At 37.1% G+C, this 5,911-nt stretch overlaps 1 long non-coding RNA gene across 1 annotated transcript in view; it reads right to left on the bottom strand.

Annotated features, from left to right (window-relative positions):
- Window positions 1-356: 356 nt before the first annotated feature.
- Window positions 357-5,911, bottom strand: part of LOC142138767 (uncharacterized) — a 14,519-nt gene continuing 8,964 nt past the window's right edge. The window contains exon 3 of the long non-coding RNA XR_012688112.1: window positions 357-435. This is a non-coding gene — a long non-coding RNA (uncharacterized LOC142138767). The remainder of the gene's footprint in view (window positions 436-5,911) is intronic.

Below are 5,911 nucleotides of genomic sequence, written 5' to 3'. Positions count from 1 at the left end.
AATCAAAGACAAACAAGACAATACAGGTCACTTTCCTCGAGGCTTAATTTCAATTTAAGCAAACATGTACCCAGTTCCTTGAAGAGATTTCATGCCATCTTACACTGACACACAACTGTAGAAACAAGATATAGGGCATATTTCCATGTATAAAACCTATATAAGGATAATAAGTCTTTAATAGTAGCATATATAGCTTAAGTCACAAGATGATTTGATAGTGCCATTCTGTAAATAGACAAAATTGTGACATTTTGAGTAAGTGAGACATGAGAGTTTCTACAATTTATTATTTAGCACACACATTTGAAATATGACATTCATTTATAGTTATCGAATGTATAAATAAAACAATACCTCAAGTTCATTAAGTCTTTGGATCCGTGGGGTGAAGTGCAGTTTGTCCACATCACAAGCAAATGGGGGCTGCCAGCCCTACATCAACATAAAAAGGGCAATGAATTATGAATGTTTAGCCAAGTAGATTTCTAAGTTTTCCTACAACTAAGTAAATATTTTAAATTCAGTTTTGTTTTTTGTTTTGTTTTTTAATTCTAATTTCTGATTTTATAGGAGTTGTCTTAAAAGAAATAAAAAAAATGATGAGTCTCTTTAGGTAAATGTATAAAGATTTAATATTTAACCCCAGCATTGAGATTAAAAGGTGTTTGTTCAAATTCTAAAGAATGGACAGATTTGTTTACTTTACAAGTAAAAAAAAAATAGCTCATATTATACCCATCTTCAACTTAAGGGGCATATTCAATTGTCGGCAGAAACGGCGAAAATCTCGCTCTCGTCGCACTATTACCATTACTACGGTAATAGTGCTCGTTAAAGTAGTTCATACGGTAATTTTCTCGCTGGATTTCAGCTTGCAGCTCTCTGAGCCGCGAGCTGAAATCCAGCTAACTATTACCGTATAGTTTTTCCGCGGCGCGGAAAGCAAACAATTGAATATGCCCTAAGAGTCCTCCCTATTATTAAGGTTCTTCTGACTCAATGGGGGGTATTCAATTGTTCCTCCGGGCGCCGCCGGAACGAGCGCGTTAAAACTATTACCGTTTATATGGTAATTACTTGCTGAATTTCATCTCGCAGCTCCCTGAGCTGCGAGATGAAATTCAGCGAGTAAACTACCGTATTAACGTTTTTTACGCGCAAGTTTACCGTATAAACGGTAATAGTTTTAACGCGCTCGTTCCGGCGGCGCCCGGAGGAACAATTGAATACCCCCCGATCAGTCTGGTATTTTGACACATTGGTTGTGAAGTACTGTCCTATGACTACATTGAATACATTATTAGCTACAGCACAGCTCATTCTAGTATGCATTGCATAAAAGACACTTAGGGGCATATTCAATTAGGATTTATGCAAGTGATTATGCTCAGGTGCATGGGTCCCGGTACCGCAACATTGCGGATTTCCGTTCGCACCCCTGAAATCCAATGTTGCGGTACCGTAATAACACTTTACACGCGCAGCCAAGTGTAATCGCGGGTGCAAATCCTAACTGAATATGCCCGTATGGGAGAGATTCAATTAGCCATGAGGTGTCTCTGAAACGTCCGTGAGACACCTCGCGATTGAGATATGAGAAATCACATAGCCTGCAACTGAATTTCGCCCTATATGTACAATAATGAAATCGTTTACATAGACTTCTCAGGACACTTGCTAGCTACAATTATAAATGTTCAATGTTTTTCAAGTCAACACTTTTCTGAAAGATTAGGTATAACACACCATTTTGGGAGAGAAAACAATGAATGATTGACATTCTTCGATGTGATAAACCTGTAGAAATCTAGTAGTAGTCGTCACTCAAAGCTGAATTTGGCTTCTTTGACCACAAGTAGTGTATTTTTTCGTGGGAAAGGTTTATGATGTAGGTTTCAGGTTTGCCTTTTTTTTTAAAAAAGCTATATGCTAATTTCAAACATATTTTACTCTACAGTTAATGATCAAGACACTGATCATGCAAAATTTCTACAAAACAGTTTTTGGGGCAGATTTAAATAGCCGCAAGGTTTAGTAGTAACTCCGTAGCTATGCTACTAAGTGAGGATATAGGTAATGATCTTCGCTCATTTTTGCGTGCACCTCACAGGGGTTAGAGCAAAAATGACAGAATTTTTCATTACCATAATTGCTGGCAATGTGCACAGACACATTGCTGCAAGGTTAATACAGAACACAAAGTGGCCTCTTAAGTGTTAGATTCTACTATCAAAAGTTGTTCTATGGCAGCTACACAACTGAAATTCCACACAGTAGTGACATTATAAACTTTTTAAAGGATATAAAAAAGTAAAGCATATATCTATAAAATGCTTGCACATGGCCAATTTGTAGAATCCCAATGCAAAGGACGCAAACAGATGCATTAGTGGCAGTTGCGTTCTAAACAAACCAATAAATGCGATTAGAATACCTTCAGTGGATGCAGATAACTAGTGTGGACAAAATTATGTGGAATTCTGGAGCCAGTCAGCCAAGTTTGAGCGCCAAAGAAAATGTGCATCCACTGAGAGCAAAAGAAAGGCATCCCAAAAATTAGCGACAGCAGGAATTTAATTTTAAGTGCATTGACCACAAAAAAAACCCAGCTAATTGAACATCTTGATTTAAAACGATCAGATTGGCAACTATATATATCAATATTAAATAAGAGGCCCCCATTACCATGCACATTTACAAGCAATGTCTGGGGGTGGGAACAAAATGTCATAGTCCAAAAGCCAAATCAATAAAAAGATGAAACTTAGCAGTGCCATGTGACCATGTTATTGGAGGAGTGTAAAGGGAGATGTAGGGAATGGCACATCTCGAGAGGTACTCTTAATTGTTACCATTAACAATAGCTGAACAGCTGCCATCAGTTGAATATACGTACCGACAGTATATAGGTGCGAGAGAAAGTGTCTGAACAAAAATAAAATAAAATTAAGGCGCTACCGTATATATAGTCGTACTGCCATGCACATGAACATTGTGGGCCTGCAATTTGGAGGAGACAAATTTATTTTGTACCTTGTACCATTGTTGAGAAAAATCAGATATAAAACTGTTCCCCTCCCATGCAGTCATAAATGCCTTATGCGTTACTTAAATTAGCTGTTTGTGTTTGCAGACATTCCTCTAATTTGATTTAAGAGTCATTCTACTGAAAGCTGGTAGCTATGTGGCAGCAACACAGTGAGTATGTTGCTCTTAAGTCTATGGGTGCAAACCTGAAAACTCTGAAGTTTCAAGGAATTGAGACAGTCACATCTCCAAAAAGGAAGGAAAGACAACATGCCCCGTAGGTGTTCCTGACAATTTTGAATCGCTTGGCCTCAGTCAACATGCCACACACCCATGGCAAGTGCACAAGGCCTCCATTAACTGCTGCCCTACTGCTCAGAGTGGTGGTGTGTTGAACATATCTCCCAGCATTCAGGACAGATGGGAGGTATGTGGGTGGTTGACACTCATTAACAGCGATAGCTGCCGGGAAGATGGTTAACTTCATCCTGGAATTAGTTGGCTTTAGCCTGAAGGAGAAAGGTAAATATATAATCCACACACAACAAATGTTTCATTAGAAGTTGTATGTTCAGATATGTGTTTAAAATGCATTAGTGTTTAGGTGGCAGGTCAGCTTTAAAATCCACTTAAAAAAATAGAAAATGTAAACTAGTGGTGCAGAGAAGGACCAGATACCGTAATACTCAATATATTTATGCAAGGGGATCAAACGCCATAATTTGTTTTTGTAACCGTTTGTAAAATGGTTTATTTTGAACTATATTCGAATGTTATTTAAAAAAGGAAAAAAAAAAAAAACCTTCCATTACATTAATTATCAACTATTTCATATAGATCATGGTCATGATCATGTTACTTTGCACTTAAACTACATTGATTTATACAATGTAATATGATTGGTTGAATCAGTAATGTGTTGGCCATGCATTTTTAGAGATATATATAGAAATATATTTATATCGATCTATATCCACACATTTATACACACACGCAGACATATGGCAGACATATGCCCATCGGCCATTTAAATCTTAATGACATTGTAACAATTTTAGCACAGATCTGGGGGGGGGGGGGGGTGAAGGTTGTTGTTTTTTTGAGTTTACCTGGTTCTAAAAAAACAAAGAAGACAATACTTTTAGCGAGTACCCTATACTCCCATTTACCTAGTAACAGACAGGGTAATAGTCAGTTTTAGTTATTTAACTTAAAATCTAGTATTAAAGCTTCATTGCCCCTAACCAAGCCATGGGGTGGCTATATGGAGTGTTTTTTCCTGGGCTATAACAGTCCTGTAAAGCTGAACCGGCAAAGGATTTTATTAACCAACGTTAAAGGTAGGGTGTGTGAGCAAGAAAAAAAAAAAAAAAACAACAACACAATAAATATCAAACTACTGGCATGGTATAGGAGCTTCTTCATAAATATTTTTTGAGTGCTAAAATGTAACCACTCAAAAATTTACCCAATTTAATTATACTTGCTGAAATTACTCCCAATACTTCAATTGGGTCATTCCATGTCAGTTCAACCAGGGTTGTCCACCACCCATCTCAGATTTCTACCCCAAAAATTTTAGTTGAGAGGATGTCAAAACAACTATTCCTGCCAAATATCTCGACTCTGACAATTAGTTGATTAATAAAATTGAAAAATCAATATTTAAATAATTTACTAATCGCGGCTTCTTTATCCAGTTTATTTGAAGTATCACGGGTGTTTATTAAGGAATAAAACACAAAATTTGGACCCCTAAGGTTACTCTTCCTCCTGAATCCAAAAATCCAAACCAAATTACTTTGTCTCATGTTTTGCGTTACCGCAAAAACGCACGTTTTTCTAATAGAATTAAAAACACTACATTCAATTGGCATTAGGGATCCCATTTTTTGGGGGGGGGGTGTTTAAAAAAAAAAGGTATAAATTTCTACCAAAAAAACAAAAAAAAACAGCCTGGTACTCTGTTTCATAGTGGAGTCGATTACTGCTGTACAGCATATATAATTTACACATTGTTAAAAACCATACCAAAAAAAAGTGAACTAAACTGAGGCAATGGGATAAAACTCCCATACAGGAAATGAAAAACAGAAACTGATGAGAAGGGGATTCCCTTTAGAGAGACCAAAACCGAAACATTCCAGAGATAGGGAGACACAGAAAGACAGTCAATCATGGCAGCAGCTCATGAAAAGTGCACATTTGGTAGTCTTTTAAATACGGACTGCCATATTAATGTCTACTCAAAAACCATTGGATTACATAGCTGGGACCACTTTACAGAAGAAAAATAATTTTTGATTCTGAGAACTGAAGTATCAAATGCAGTAACCAATGATTCTGAAACCTCAGTCTGCTACCATCATGAAAAGCTTCTGCTGCTAAGATATGAAGAATTTCAGAAAACATGCTGTAATCCTTTCTTGTCTCACAAAAAAGGAGCCAGAAAAAGCTTAAAAGTTATGTCCCTGAAGTGGACCAAAGAACATGGTGACTGTCAGCTTGTTGTATATTTTAGGCAAGATGATTGTGACACTTCAAACTGTGTGAGCATGTGCGTTATTAGCGATACCTGTGACCATGTAGCCATAACTGTGCATGCCTTCATTATGGTAGTTATGAAACACTTACTATTGTCAAAATTGTAGTATGTTTACATACAAGAACAATGAACAATACAGGGCACAATACAAGAACTACAAAAACTTTTTTGACTTATGCTTCAATAAGGATGACTTAAACATCCAAGCAGAATGACATTTTTTTTCCACAGCTCATAGTAAGAGTCCATGTGATGGCATTTGAGGGACAGTTAAACGTCTAGCCACACGCACCAGTCTGCAAGCAGTGGAAACCCATCACATCTTGACGCCTTTGG

Source organism: Mixophyes fleayi, chromosome 2, assembly GCF_038048845.1.
Source record: "Mixophyes fleayi isolate aMixFle1 chromosome 2, aMixFle1.hap1, whole genome shotgun sequence".
NCBI classification, from domain to species: domain Eukaryota; kingdom Metazoa; phylum Chordata; class Amphibia; order Anura; family Limnodynastidae; genus Mixophyes; species Mixophyes fleayi.
This window is presented reverse-complemented; position numbering and strand designations above follow the sequence as displayed.